The sequence below is a fragment of the Thermobia domestica genome, chromosome 12 (genome assembly GCF_964235325.1).
Source record: "Thermobia domestica chromosome 12, izTheDome1.hap1.1, whole genome shotgun sequence".
NCBI classification, from domain to species: domain Eukaryota; kingdom Metazoa; phylum Arthropoda; class Insecta; order Zygentoma; family Lepismatidae; genus Thermobia; species Thermobia domestica.
The window spans coordinates 1,007,608-1,020,418 of record NC_137465.1 but is presented as its reverse complement, the minus strand read 5'-3'; positions in this window follow the sequence as shown (position 1 = coordinate 1,020,418).

The following is a 12,811-nucleotide window of genomic DNA, read 5'->3' as shown; positions in this document are numbered from 1 at the left end:
TCATATCATAGGTTAACTTTTTTGAAACCGGAAGTAGTAGAAATTAACAATTTGTGGGTTCAACATTGATCTCCACAGAGCAAGAATGGTAAGAGATAGTGACAACCGCTTTTCTGGAATCGATTTAGCGTCCCAACAACATGTTCAGTCTATTTCCTTAACCTTCGTAGAAAATTATTGACGTGGAATTTATTTAGATGTTTATAATAGGACAAGCGTGGAGAAATGCAGTTAATAATATGTGTAATCGTAAAAGATTTCTTCATGTGAGGTTAGGACGTGGAGTTAGTGTATAGTTGGTACGGCGGTACAGCCTGAATGTGTGAACGTTACTTGGATTGGTTTATTGTTGAATTTTTAAAATCTATTTTCAACACCAAGGGTATATCAGACGTGGACATTAAGGTTGAATCCATTACAGTGGTTAGAATTCAAAGTCAAGGCTCACCCACCGGAAATTAAACCCGAGACTCCGTGCACCAAAGACGTGCATACTAGACACTAAACCAGCGGGGAAGGTGAGGTTCCTTGGATTCTAATGGGGAGTTAACTTCCAATTCAGACATGTTGTATTAAATATTATTAAGATTTGGCCATGCTTGAGAAATGTTACAATTTCAGAAAATTCGAGTGCAAATATAACCCTTTTGACTTACACGGACCAGTACACCAAAATTAACAAGTTAGATTATTAAATAGAAATTGATAATTGAACATTGGTTTGTTGCTGATTGTGGCCTTACTCTTAAGTCACATGAGAAAAGTGGGGCCCTTCGCTGGTATATGTGCTTGTACGTATCACGAAATCTATAATCTCGTCTGATGGTGATGGACTACAGTATAAATAATCGCATGGTTTCGCAAATATTTCTATTTAGGGTGCAATTAATATAATTATGGATTTGCATATGACATGAACTAGTCTGAAATTAGTTTGTTCTTCCCAGTCATTTTGATTCAGGTACTGAAATCATTAGTTTCTCAATCATATTTTCATTTACTAGGCCTATGATTGTTATATAATATATTCGTAATATCATGAACTGTACCGAATATCATTAAGTTTACTCACTACGTCATAATAGGCCCCTATTGATGAGAAGAGTTGGAGTGTTGACGCTTCGAAATTTCGTCTTGACCGCCGAACGTTCCAACTTGCTGAGATTCAATTTGTAGTTGTTTACATGTTGTAACGCCATCAACGCTCTCAGACACATACAAAGGAGATTGTTTGTTTGTGCATCGCTTGTTGCTCGCTCTTGGAACTGTTTGTCATTTGGTGCATGTAAACATCATATGAGGAAGAGTACCCAAGCCTCCTTCATAGTATGAAGAACTAACGAACAGCAATGATCCATTTTAAGCCTTACTTAATCTAGGAACACATAATCCGGATTAATCTCTCGAAACAAAATGCATTTGAAACTCCACATACGTGCTATTTCTGGACAAAGAGTGGAAGGTTGGTAAATGCTGCGATCACACACTTGTCTCCCATTCTTATACAGGGCAATTATAAATCAGTAGAACAACTTTCTCTCATTCACTAGAAGCAAATAATTGTAGAAAAAATCCTCGCTACAAGAATAAGTAGGAAAACTCAGTGTACAAACCCTGCAGGAAATGAGTCAATAGGAGAATTGCATGTCACGTAACGTTATCATCAGATGATGGTCTAATTGTTGGCGCACACGGACTAGCATGTCAGCAGTTACGACGCAGGCATATTTTGCGGCATTAGTTACACAAAGAGAGCATTCTTTATATACCCTATAAGAAAGATAGTATCAGTACGATATTGTGACCTGGATGGCCCATTTGTTATGTGGTTCATCTTTATTAGTAGCACGACGAATGCAGCGATAAAGGGAACTCCCGAGTTTGATTTCCGGTGGGAGTTCATGTGTTTCGAATCCAGTGTTGAGCTTTAAGTTCACGTCTCATAAAGCCTCGGTGCTGAAAGGGACACTAAACTCCGATCCAACTACTCAATACAGTGATGACCAGATATCTTCCAGAACCGTCGGACCTCTCAAGAATCAATCTGTCGCAACTGTCTGAAGAAAACTAAAACAAAGCGTTTTAACCTGGTGGACTTCAATTAAAATGAGGCGAAAATGTCTTCGTTAGAGTTGAATTTGTCGCGTTCTCCTGGTTGGTCAACACAGGAACGTCAATAAGAGAGGGCAAAAGGTCAACTGCTCCGCTGGTATAGAGGTGTATATTAATGAATACCATAGTAATGTACTAACGATCTCTATATCAGCGGAGACTGCTCCCCCCCCCCTTCTCCACGAAAATCTGAAATGACGCTACCGCTCAATACTTTTTAACAATAGCCTCTGATGGAGCGAGACAATGGTTCCACACAGCAATTATTGAATATAAATAAACTATGAGGAATTCCCTATTCGTTATTGCATTGTTAATTTCTTTGTGTTGCATCTCTAGAAGTTGTATCATTGATTTTCAATTACTGTGTATTTTAATGGCACACTTGAGCTAATCAAGATATGTTATTTACCTTAAGAATAGCCATTAGAACTTCCATGTGTATTCTTGAGAGCTACATTCAGAGAGAGAGAGAGAGAGAGAAACTACGGTTGTTACTGCAGTGAGAAATGTAGACTTCAATTATAGATATATTTTCCTATCAATTAAAAATTAGAAATATTTGCATTATCTTTATGACAAAATTCTATTGCACATATCTTGATCGTATTTCTAAATCCATCTTGTTAAATTAAGAATAATGACAATTTATTAATAGAGCAACCCGTATTATACTTTATTTCTTAATAATTATCTTTTTGCAGATTATCCTTTATTATGCATTATTTTTAATGGAAAGGAAATATTCTAAATTTATTTGCTATGTAAACACTTCATAAATAAGTTTTTCATACCAATAAAATAAAATCAAATACTGCCGAACTTCATAAATTAATTGTGTTTTGTGCCAGTTACGTAAGTTTGTAAAATAGTATAAAATTATACAAGTAACGTTACATACTGCAATAATAGCAAAGCTATATTTAAGAAGAGGTTGGTTACTTGCAACTCTTAAGTGAGCCTCAACATTTTGTTGGGTCCGGAAGATTCGGTGTACAAAAATTCAGTGTGGGGAAAGTTAGGTGTAAGGTGGATTACGTGTAATACATATTGCCTATTACTGCTTACGATAACTTATAAAACTTGATATTGTGAAAACGAAAACGCCATAAAATGCACAGAATAAAATGTTACGTATTTCAAGAAAAGAAATTTATTTTTTTGCTTTGGGTCCGATATCTCTTACATGGCTTTTGTGCTAGTTCACTGTAATTTGTTTTCATCACAACATCAATCTAACATTTTTTTTTGTCAGAAATAGAACAATCACGTCTATAAATTCAGAGAATAGTTATAGAAACAGAATTTATAGAAACAACTAAAAACACCTTCTATATAGTACACCATAGAAGATATATACAGGATGGTAAGAAACTATTTAAACAAACTTCGGGAGGTGATTCCCGAGACTGAAACCAGCAAAAAAGTCCAATGGAACTTTGGTCAGTGAGGGATAGTTTCGGCGATATAAGGTGTCAAAAACGTGGGGAAATGAACTTCAGAAGGCTGTAATTCGAAAACAACGCAACGTAGAGAGTGTGGTTTAGAACATGACACTCGAAGTCACACCTGCTAGATTGAAAAATGTATTTCAAACCTTCTCAAGATGTGTGCAAGGTATTCCCCAAAGGAACTTATGGATTCCCTATAACCTGGCAAGTAATCCCAACGTTGCTTTGGAGAATCCCTCGCACACATCTTGTGGAGGTTTGAAACATGCATTTTTTGATCGAGCGGGTATGACTTCGAGTGTCATGTTCTAAACCACACTCTCTATGTTGCGTTGGTTTTGAATTACAGCCCTCTGAAGTTCATTTGTCCCACGCTTTCAGCACCTTATAACGCCAAAACTATCCCTCGCTGACCAAAGTTTCTGAAAACTTTTTTGCTAGTTTCAGTGTCGAGAATCAGCTCCCGAAGTTTGTTCAAATAGTTTCCTACCACCCTATACATATGCAAGATGCAAAAATAAGGTACTTGCGGCAAATAAGGCCCACCTAAATATGAATGCTTTATTACGTGAATATATCATAAATGATGTAGTAGACAAAAATTTATATGCATTTTATTTGTCATTGTTTTATGTGCCTTATGGTATATTTATTTTAAAGTAAACGTTGAGCTACATGTATGAAAAATGAATTGAAAAATAAACATAAAAAATGGTCTTATTACCCTCACGGTAGGTAAATAAGGCCCACCGTTTGAGAAGTGAAACTTTACGATTCACTGGGTCTCGATTAACACCTAGCATTTTTACAACACTTCAAATAATAATAATGAAACGATATTTAGTATGAAATAATAAGGATATAGGTAATCTTTGTGTTATGCAGTCTTAGGTCGTTGCAACTAACTGAATTTCAAAGAACAAGCTTGGACACATAATAAACAAGTTACCATTGGAAACGGATTTCATACTAACTTTCAACAATGTTTACACTTGATAACACTTATAACGAATGAATTCTTTATCATCGGCATCGACCAAGCCAATGCATTCGTCGTGTACCCATACACCGCACCCTTTACAGCTTCGTATTTCACTGATCCGTTCTTCGTCGCATAATGAACGATACGATACCTTGAACACTCAGAACAGCACGAAAATGTGTTTAGAATACACCCAAAACAGTGGTATGAGCCATTCGCATGCATTAAAAATAGATATTTACATTATGAAAGATACCAACGCAGAACTCGAACCTGCGAACTCCCATAGTCAACAACTAGGTCCGAACACGATACAGAGGCTGGCACTGGCCAAAAATCAATAACAAACTAACACACATTCAAGTTGCCAGTTTCTAAGTATTTAACAATGCATACATGTTTTGTAGGATAATGTAGGCTAGTAGATTTTTGATGGGCCTTATTTACCGACCATACACGGAGAAAAATGCATAATCCAGTCGGCATGTAAATGCTGTTTTTACCAGATTACGCGCGTCACCACATTAAGTAATGTTATTTCATCAGTAGTACGATCTACACCACCGTCCAGTGAAAATTTTGTATTGTGGGACCACCATTTCAAATCTAGAATTAACGCCATACCCATTCCGACGGTGGTAACTTAGGTATATAATGTTGTTACTACCTTCCTACTAGTGTCCCTTCTTGGTTCTTTCTAAATCTGTGACTCCCTACCTTACGAAAGTAATAGTTTTTAACACGAAATCAATCATGTGAATGAAATTATCCGATCACAGCGAGTCTAGTTCGATGCCGAACTCTAGACTTGGCATGGTGTTCCCACCTGCTGTACTTTTATACATGAAATTACATTACTTAAGGAGCGTACCCGCGTAAATACGATGTATCCACACGGAAATCCTAGTCCTTTTTTTCTCAGTGTATACTCGTCATGTTATATATAATTATCTAAAATCATGTATCGAACTAAAACTAAGTAACTACTGTTCCAAATACTAAACACTATGATCACCACTAATATACAAGATATCTCGGGTTAGCTTTATTCCACACAGAAAAAATGAACTTATTTTGCCCCCTGAATTATATCAACATATGGAAACTGGCATCTTGATGCTTCAACACTGCCAGTGTTCTGTCCAACCATGCACAAGAAGACGAACTTTCTCAAGCAGGCATTGTGTGAGTAATCGCTTCTTGTGATGTTGTCAGATTTCTCCTGCAGTGCTTCTAACCTATGAAATTTTACACTGGGCTTTGTTTCCTTCCGGGCCTTATTTGCCGACAGTACCTTGATCAAAAAAAGTCTTAGTGGAATGGGAAGTATAAAGTGGGATGGTTTTATCTGACAATAATTGTAGAAATAATATTGAGATAATAATAGGAACAAAGGCTAAAAAATAAATAAAAGTAACCAGTTCAGTAAAAATATTTACTATGTCCTAAAAGCTCTGGAATATACACTATAGATAAAATAAAGTATGCGAGATTCAGAATTATTTCTCAAGATGATAAATTGTAGGCCACTCCTCTCAAATATTCGCCAATGTTCCTATTTTCAAAAGTGGTTGCAAGCGACTGAAATCTCGAAGTGATGCATTTGTTCAGTATTTTCTCTTACTGTTATTGGAGTGACCAGCATATAACAGTTCAATTTGGAAGGTCGCTACCGCCTGCTTCTTTGCAGGACATCCAGTAATCTTCATATTGATGGATAGTTGCTACCATTTGTGAGCATCAAAACCCCGATGCCAAGCATCAACAGCATTATTTGTTTTTGGAAGATCTCTTATCGTAGTCAGAGACATCCAATCAGACGTAGGCACTTTAATTGAGGGATTTATATTTACACTTTTGAGTAACATGTCTTCGCATGAGAACGAGAGGAATGTAACTCCAAAAATGTGGTTTTCGGTTTCTTCACGTTTGGACATAATTTTGAAAGCCCCAGTTGACGTAACGCCATCTGTTCTCTTTGTCGTTCATCTGTTATAATGTAGCTGAATTACTACCTTATTAAAAGCACATATTTCTAAGAAAATAATATTTTGTCCTCTCGCCTGTAAACCTACGAAAATGGAGTTAGACGTTCCTCTGCTTCTCATGCGACGATGTGATAAATAAAGGGATTATATCGTTTTTGAAGAATTTAGATCTAAATATTTATGAAATAGAATTGGTTTCGAAAAATCTGCAATTTTCAACTGTACTCCTCTAGTAACCTATGTTTATTTTTGAGAGTAGAACATTCTAGAAGACACTCTCTAAAACAGCATAACAACTTAAGTTTCAGTCGATTGATTGCGATGGTCGCTTCGCTAATTCACACGGACGGACATCGATAAACTAATTTCTCGTCATGTAGGCCTAAGGGTCAATAAACGTTAAAATCCATCGAAATCTGGAATTCAAATTATTTCACGATCACATTTAAAAAAAAATCTCTAGAATAAACAATAAAAGTACGTTCTACACAAAGTTTGAACTTAAAACTAATACGCTCCTTTACCTTCAAAGTTAACGTTCTAATGGATACCACAGCGTATCTTTCTTTACACGATTCCGCAGACCAAGGTTTCCTACACTCAATTTTCCTGCTCCCCATTTTCTTCTTTTAGACTTGACATTCCAAAAATCCCATGGAGCTGGCTCAGTGGTAGAGTATTTACTTCTGGTGCGTGGGGTCTCTAGTTCGATTCCCGGACTAGTAAGTTTGTGGTGGACAACACCGTGTCCTTGGGTTTTCTCGGGGTGCTTCCGTTTTCTCCCACTTTCTCATTCCACCAGTTCTATTAGCATTCACTTGCTTTAATCATGTCTCCCTTAGCCTAACAGGCAGAATGGTGGGACGTTAAACTCAAAGATTCCATTTCATTTTTCTTATTGGAATTTAGAATATGTTCTCTCAACTGAAGCAGATGATAAACTGTTGTGAGTCAAAGTAGGCACTGACCATAAAACCGATAAACTATATACTGCAATGTTATTTTAGTTGCTGCTCTGTTCCTCATAGAACTAGTTATATTTTTAAATTCTTCAATTTGGAACTTCAGAATAAGTATGTAAGAAAACAGAGTTTTCGTCTTAATTCTTATTGCAGAAGTTCATGGACTTTCGTTGTTGCTGGAAATAAAACTTAAAATAATAAATTTCATTCTTGGTTACAATAATTTGAATAACAATTAAAGCCGCAGTATTTTTTTTTTTTTAAGAATTACGTTTTAGTTTACTTACTATACTTTCAAAATTAGATTTGTCTGTATCCTTATACCAGTGTTTTCCAATTACTTCAAAGTTGAAGACAGTTTTCGGTTTTGAGGCAAAATTCGAACTCCATACCTTTAAATTTTGGCATCTTCGTAATATTAGTTGTAGTTGAGAGGTAGATAAAAGTATTAGCAACAATTAAATACAAATCTTTATTTATAAGCATAGAACATACAATACGTACATACAAGGAATTCATTGTATTAGTTAGGCCTACTTCTATCATAAATTATAAGATGTAAATAATGTCACGGACTTTAAATTTCTTCCACGGACTCTAGGGGTTCGCGGACCATCAGTTAGGATGATCACCAAATTTACATTCGAAGTATCAAACTTACGTCTGAAGATCTCTGCTTTTTATGTTTTATGCTCGTAGGTTGTTCTAATTATTACCTGCTTACAGGGGCGTCATTTAGGGGGGTAGGAGGCGGCAATTGTCCCCCCAAGAGTTTGAGTAATGCATATACTTTAATCGATTCTACTAATATATTTGTACAAAACGTGAAAGTCTTATGTTGGTGACGCTCTTGGCCCCCTTAAGCGAAGTCTGACATGATGCCCCTTCCTGTTTTATTCAGTTACGGATACTATTCTCCTTAGACTAATTTTGAAAATTATGTACATGAAATACAGTAAAAACAAACCTCAACAATGCTTTATTAAACTTTATGACTCAGATAATTGCTTTGTTACCTAACAAGTTATTTAATGTATCTACGTAGTTGAAAACTTATTACAGCGTTTTATAAACAGGCCGAAAGATAGAGCTTCATATGTCACCGGCTTCTTTTAGTAACCAAACAGTCCTAGCAAATGGCATCTGTTTGATGAGACCATTGATAAGATTATGTTATGAAATCCTATTTCCAGACAACATTAACACCTCTGGACTTATAAATATGCATTTGAGGACGCAGACCTACATCAAAGGCTTTGCGAGATATGAACACGTGTCCCACTCCATCACAATTAATCGCTGAGAAATTATCTGAACATACAATAAGCACCTTCTACAGTTTCGTTGATCAACTACAGACAAGACAGCGATGCAGTAGGAAAAAGTTAATTTTTTCCATGGTCTCCATAGTTAATAAAATTTGAGTAAACTTTATTATAACAGAGAATAGGCAAGTTATATTTTGAGGATGATGGCATCTTTTCTGATAGTTGATATTTTTATATGAACTGATACCTTGCAACGAGATTAACCACGATAAAACGCTCATCGTTGGAAAGATAAATGACATGATTATGATCAGTTAATACAAATATTTTTATAAACAAATAAATTTCAGATATGGAACCGAATAGAAACGGTTATTGGTGTGGAAAGGAAATAAATTTGGGTTAAGTTTAGAGTTACCCCTCCGTTTTTTATAAAAATCAGGAAAATTTACAGGAGAAATGAGGTAAGAAATGATAATTTGAAGTTTTTATTTGATGTTTAGGAATGTAAGTTCGGCAGGAGAGTTATGTTTAATACGAGAAAAGATATGTGGAAGTTAGTACTATTTGCCGGATGCGGAAGGTTTCAGCAGCATGGTAGTTGTAAAATATGGCGAATATGGCGAACAGGTGTAACGGATGCGCAAAAATAATGAAAAAAAAAAAACTTTTAAATTTTTGTGAAACACACGCAGTACTGAAGTTAAGTGAAATGTAACAATTTTTAATACTTTAAGCACTGTTTTTTGTATGTTACAAAGTCCAAGGGCAACTTCAGACTGGAGGGGCAACTCTAAACTTAAGCCATAAATTTTAATGAATTAAAGTAATAATTAAATGGTAAGTAATATCATTATATGATGACTGAAGAAATAACGAAACATGAATTTTGAAAGGTGGTGAATGTAATAAAATAATTTTAATGAATAATAAGTAATTTGGTATAAAGAGAATAAGTTATTTGTTATTGACAGTGATCTTTCTAGAAGTTTATGATAGTGATTAAGCGTGCCATCTTTAATATGCATATTAAAAATTGCTAAATGTAGTGAACTTAACTATGGCAAACCTATGATATGCTGCATGCTGTGAATCTAATAAAAGTCCTATTCGTAGCCTACGCACTAATAATTTACACTATTTACGTTCATTAACCTGTAGGCTATCTGGTATTTCCGTTACAAGTTTAAAATTCGTTCATCGTAGTGGAATCAGTTGTTTCACAAATGGAAGCTGCTTTTCCTTATTTACACCATTTCTTTACCCTAAGATGTTGTTAAAAAAAAAAAAATGGAAAACCCAAGACCGTCGCGTGGGAGGGGCGCTGGCCCCGTGCGCCGCGAACAAGGGGGGGGGGTCGCCGCGACGTCAAATAAACAAAATTCAAGTTATTTAGATTCTTCTGTCATCTTAGTAAATTATTATTTTTTAAAATTTAATGTTAATTCAAATATTTTATTAATGATCAGGCCACGGCTAAGTTAAATTACCGGTAATGTAGAACATCGTCTAGGATTATTCAACTGAAACACTCTCCAGCCCTCTGTAACAAGAGTTTTTATCTTGGAAAACTGACTGAGATCTGCTATTACTTACTTCTTATCCGTAAAACAGTTTGTTGAAACTGAAGAAACTTTAGTAGAATTCCATAACATTTCTTTATTCCTATTCCGTCCAAGAAATGCTCAAGTAATAGACATATTTACGCTCAACAATGGCCCAGGAAAGACTTAATTCATTGGCCATACTAGCTATTGGAAATGATGAAACCAGAAAGTTACATTTCAAGGATATATTGTCCACGTATTCTCACAGAAGAGTCACGAGAATGCCATTTAGTGTTTGAATAAGGTATATTATGTCATTATGCAGTTAATTTTGCTCACTTCGATTGTAATTTATTAGTATTTGTATGTTATTATTATATGATCTTTACACTACATGTTTTGGAACAACGTATCATTAAAACATCGTCTTGCAGAACAAACATTAACAAAACGCACATTTTGATTTTGAACATAAATTATAATTCTGAGATTGAATTGAAGCGAATACTTACAAATAATTACAAACGTCGCCTGAAAAAGTTACTTTAGTTATCCAACGCTATCATAACTTTACTGAAAATTTTGTGTTAATTGCAAGGAAAGTAAAATTTGTTTTGTTCGATTTTTAGCGAAACACTACAAAGTTTTTGTTATCAATTACACATTGAGCTTTAATATTTATATCGTTATTTGTATATTCTATGCTATTATTAAATCTAGGAGTACAGAATAAAAACTCTGGTTGTTTTTCATAACACAGTGCGGGGGAGGGGCGCCTGGGAATTCTCGCCCCGGGCGATGACAACTCACGCGACTGTCCTGGGAAAACCTGACACATTTTTGTATTTGTTTCTGGAGAACAATGTGTTATTCAAAAGACGTAATGGTCATTTAACTATATTAATCAAATTGTTGTCAATTCAACGACACGGTTTCAGTAAATTGGCATTCTTTATGATGATTGAACGGGAAAAATGCCTTGCGAGGCACACTGGTCAGGAAATTTCCCCAATGTGAGTCTGGCCAAAGGTTCCTGAGTAGGATTGACATATTTTTCCACTGTAAGTATATGGACCATGCACTGAAGCAGTGATCGCCAAACCGTCGATCGCGCTCTACTAGTAGCTCGCGAGGACATTTTCGGTAGATCGAGTTAACGCTCCGGTTGGCTAACCTTGATTCTTCCACTGAGTTGACGCTAATAACAGGGGGCATTGATGACAGCTGCGTGTTTTTCCCGAGTATCTGCCATTGTCAGCTTCATCTCACATTTGACGCGTGGATTGTACACGTTATATTTTTCTTCTGTATATTAAACCTTTGCTAACTTGGATAGTTTGATTTCGTATTTATTAGAAATGTTATTATAAGTTTATAGGCAATAAACAAATGTATTTTTCTTAAAAGAAAAAAGTTGGTATGTTGTTTTGGTTGGTAGCTCATAGTAGGATTTAAAGACGTACGGTAGCTCAGAAGCTTCGTAACTTTGGCGACCACACTGCACTAAAGCATTCATACAGGTTAGGAAAGATTATTGGAAAAATACAGGGCATCTGGCAACCATTATTCCAGAGTGACAATAAATTTTAGAAAATTATCATTTAACGAAAAAGTTGCCCAGAAATGAGACATAGAGCACACAGTAAATGTCAGTCTGAGCTGAATAAATTGATACATAAGAGTTCAAATCCTGATGTATAATTTTTTGCGAAAGATGAGAAAAACTAATTTTTTTTTTCTAAATCCAAAAGTTGTTGTTGTTGAATAACTATGCTATGTTAGAATGAAACTGGTTGCACGTCATCAAACTTTTCATCAAAGCACGATTGAATAGAGACGGATATTATAATTAACTGTTAACTTTTATCTAAGCGATATTGTGCAAAGATAAGGCAATCAAGAGGTGACATCGGGGTAAATCAAATGATCTGCTTCAGATAACTCTCAATAGAGGGAGGGAGGAAGGTTAAAATGGAAATAGTCTACTTTCACTGACGTTTGAAATAAAATCGTTCATTCCCAATCTGATGCAGTCGAGTTTCCATTCTCTTGGTTAGAAGTTGATTATTAGTATATTTATGGAGTGTATATGAAAAATACAGATCGTTAAGTAACAAATTATATCTCTTGTTCTATTTCTCCCAACCTTCATTGAGTTGCTTCTTACATGACGCACATAGACCTAGGATTGACGCGGATATTAATTCTAAGTTTGTTGCAAAAGACAACTCGACCAAACAAAAAAAAAAAAAAAAAGTTTAATCGAGAATAAAATTCCCATTAAGTGTACTGAGTAACAGGAAAGCAAGTTTGTTTCGTACCCTCTTCAAGTTACATGTCATAAGGAAACAAACGTAGATTAAATGTGTTAAGAATATTTGTAAGTATTTACAAAGTAGAATTTCGAAAGAATATTATCAGACTACTTATTGAAAGTGTTCCTTATACAAAAGACATTTTATTTCAATCTTTTAATTCTGCTGCGCTTCCTTAAGAGCCTG